This window comes from Artibeus jamaicensis, unplaced genomic scaffold (assembly GCF_021234435.1).
Source record: "Artibeus jamaicensis isolate MK-2021 breed Jamaican fruit bat unplaced genomic scaffold, CSHL_Jam_final scaffold_614, whole genome shotgun sequence".
NCBI lineage: Eukaryota > Metazoa > Chordata > Mammalia > Chiroptera > Phyllostomidae > Artibeus > Artibeus jamaicensis.
The window spans coordinates 6019695-6023581 of NW_026522050.1; the positions used below are offsets into that span (position 1 = coordinate 6019695).

Below are 3887 nucleotides of genomic sequence, written 5' to 3' on the forward strand. Positions count from 1 at the left end.
ATGGGCATGAGGTTTTCTTTTTTGGCTGATGAAAATGTTCTGCAATTAAATAGTGGTGATAGCTGTACAACTCGTAAATATACTAACAATCACTAAATTGTACATTTTATAATGATGGATTTTATGGTATGTGAATTATATCTTGATTTTTGAAAAGACAGAATGAATTTTCGAATAGAGCCATAAGCATGTTTATCAATACAGGCGCAAGATATTGGGGAAGAAGCCTTACATTTATTGATTATCTCCTGTGATCCAGACATTCAGACATTTTATGTTCATTTTTTTCATGGGAGCCACACAGAAACCCTGAAAAGGTCATGTTTTCTTCATTTCACAGATGAGAAAACCAAGGTTCACCAACAGAACTTATCCAAGGATACCAAACCAGTTAGTGCCGTAGTCAGAATTAAGACTTGGGTCTGCCTGGCTTTACAGCCCATGTTCTATCCACTAGAACATGATTCTCTTCATTTAGCTTCTTGTACAAGAAGCCTTATACGTGCTTGGTGTTCTCCCTCCTTTCTGCTTGCACAGTGGTGGGCATGTTTGGGCAATACTGTTTGGGTGATTATCAATTGTCACCTCTGCAGATGACAACTGGAGAACTAGCCCTTACCAGTGGCAATCACACCCCAGTTTCCCAGTTCATCTTGCTGGGTTCTCCAATTATCCAGACTTCCAGGAGCTTCTTTTTGGAGCCTTCCTGTTCATCTGTGCTGCAACAGTGGTGGGCTGCCTGAGAATGATGCCACTCATCTTCCCAGACTCCCACCTCCATAGCCCCATGTATTTATTCCTCAAAATCCTCTCTCATCTTGATATTTGTTACTCTTCTGTGGTAACCCCAAGCTGTTGGTCAACCTTCTGGCCTCTGATAAGTCCATCTCTTTCAAGGGTTGTGTGGTCCAGCTGACCTTCTTTATGGCACATGTGACAGTTGAGAGCTGCCTGTTAGCCTCCTTGGAGCTACGACAACTTCATGGCCGTCTGCCCACTCCTCCATTACAGTTCTTTTGTGACCAAGGGGACCTGTCTCCAGCTGGTGGCTGCTTCCTATGCATTTGGTGAAACTACATCCCCTCTCCAGACTATGAATGTCTTTGCCCTGACTTTCTGTGGGCCCAACCAGGTAACACACTACTTCTGTGACCTCCCATCCCTTCTGTACCTGGCATGTGACTACACAGTTGCAGCAAGAGGGGTCCTCTGTACCCACTCTGCTCTAGTCACCCTGTGCCTACTGCATTCACCCTCACCACTTACAGCTTGGTCTCGGTTGCCACTGCGAGAAAGCGCTCAGCAGCTGGGAGGGAGAAAGTCCTCTCCACATGTGCCTACCACTCCCTAGCCATTACCAGTCTCTATGGCACAGTAATTTTCACATACATTCAGCCTCATGGATTCACCAATGATACCAGTGGCCAAGTAGTGTTCATCTTCTACACCATCATAATTCCCATGCTCAACTCCTTCATCTGTAGCCTCCAAAACAAGGAGGTGAAGGACACCCTGCAGAGGAAGCTCCAGATTAACATTTCTCCCTGCTGAGCCCTGCAAGGTTTTTTGTTGGCATGAGAAAGGCATAACATCTTCCAGATCCCATAGCGGGTTGACCTAACCAAGAGGAACCCTGGTTTTGAAGAAGGTGGAAGAAGTGGGGAAGAAACAGCAGAGATCATACTCTGTACAGAGCACTGCAGTTTTTAAAGCATCTTCATATCCACTGTCACATCGAATCTTTGCCACCATATTGGGAGGCAGCATTGTGATGATCTCATTTTACAAATGAAGGACAAGTGACTCAGTGAAAATAAATTAATTACCAGAAGTCATAGAGTTAGTGAGAGAATAAGTATTCAAGATCAGGACTTCCACATCCAAATCAGGGCGGTTTCAATTACACCACAGCCACAAGCTAAGTCTTTTATTGGAAGCTCATCCTAACTGTCAAGAAACACCAGACAAGGACCTGCACAATCATTTCCGTTTTACACTGACTCAGTGAAAGTGGGGGTAGGCTGCAATTGGCTCAGTTTTTAACTCCTGTTCCAAAAAGAACGATGACCAGGACCTAACTGTTGTTTCTTCTTATTGCTGCTATATTCTGCTGAGCTGTTCCATTTAATAAAACCAGGATCAAGAGAGACCTTCCCTTATATTACATCTGGCTAGAAAACAGATGTTTTATGAACATGTCTCATAATTCTCAGGTGTGTGTGTGTGTGTGTATGTATGTGTGTATGATATTTGGGCAGTTACAGCATTATATAAGATACTGTGCTTAGGAGACTGACTTAAAAAATTCACATTTGGCAAGAACATCTTTAAATATACATGCAGTATGGTAAGTATATGTGTTTTAGAGAAGCACAGATAAAGAAGCTGAACTTGACCTAATTCCAGGCTGAAACTGGACTGGAGGCCATGCTCTGATATTAATGCAAAGTCCTGCTCTGACCAGTGTGGCTCAGTTGGTTGGGCATCCTCCCACAAAGCGAAATGTTACCAGTTCGATTACCAGTCACTGTGTCTCTCCCTCTCTTTCTCCCTCCCTTCTACTCTAAAACAAAATAAATAAAGTCTTTTTAAAAAATTAATAGTCCTGGCTGCATGTCCCAAAATCAAAACCTGTCTAGGCTCTCAAGGCCATCAGACACACTCATCCACTGTCCTAGGCCACTGGGTGGGTGAGCAGGTTGTCTCTGTCTAGTCTTGCCACTCAACAACGTCTTCTCAATGGCTCCTAACCTCAAGAGTGAAGAAGTTCTAGAGACTGGGCCACAGGGCACATTCCTAGGGATTTGCCAGCCTCTGAGCTCACTTCTGCCCTGCAAGCCTAGGGAATCTTTATGTAGTTTTTTAGAGAAAGAAAACACTGGGAAACTGGTTCTGACCGATCCCATATTCTTACATGCCTGTAATTAAGGCATGAGCTTATGCCTTGGGTTATTCATGGTTCTGGTTTTTAAAGTTCAGAAGTTTTTTTTATCACAAAAGGTTTATCTCTGTCTTGAGTTTGCAAAACATATTTTAAACCTCAAAGGCCAGGGACTGGCTTTTTTGGTATTTGCACTATGCTGCAATGAACCTACCCCAAGGCATGGCTGCTAAGTGAGGCAAGTATCACAGGGTTAAAAAAATAAATTCAGAAGGCAAATCAGTGTACCAAAGTAAGATCTTACCACACCTGATTGTAAAGATCCACATGTTGGGTCCACCATGACACCTTACCACAAACCCCGGGAACGTCTTTATAGCATTTTGGACATGTGTTTTAAATTTAGTCATTTTCCTTTATAATTGAACACAGTTGTCAGACTTGCTTAAATTCAGTAAGCATCAAATTTGCTGTTTTTGGCACACCAAATTACATCTTCTTTTGTCTCAACTGTAAAATCATTAACATCAGCACTGTATTTTTCTATTTTCTACTATGCTTTTTATAAAGAAGGGCCAATGTGCCCCACAGTGTTCAAGCCACCACACAGACGTTGCCGTATTTAGAGGCAACACTCCTGCAGCAACATTCCTGGCTGGCAGTCAGCAGCACCAGGAGGTAACTTAAAAGTCAAATTTGGTATAGGAAGAACGTGTAGAAGTGTGGATGCATAATCAATAAAAGGACCAGTTGTACGATAGTTAATGATTACCTGAATTTTAATTTCTTAATTTTTTGTTCTCTCTCACCTTCACATCTCTAAGGATAAACAAGTCATAACAATTGTATTTGTAACAGTTTATTGACATATAATTCCCATACCCTACAATTCACCTAAGTATGGAAAAAAAAAAAAAACACTTGTGCTCCTGTGCATTTCTCCTTTAATCAGATGTGTAGGGTTTTTTTCCCCACACCAAACAAATTCTCTCCAACACCAGCCGGG

The 3887-nt window shown here is 42.3% G+C and overlaps 1 pseudogene; it reads left to right on the forward strand.

Annotated features, from left to right (window-relative positions):
* Positions 1 to 593: 593 nt before the first annotated feature.
* On the forward strand, positions 594 to 1551 carry LOC128626506 (olfactory receptor 1052-like; annotated as a pseudogene).
* The last annotated feature ends 2336 nt before the right edge of the window (positions 1552 to 3887 follow it).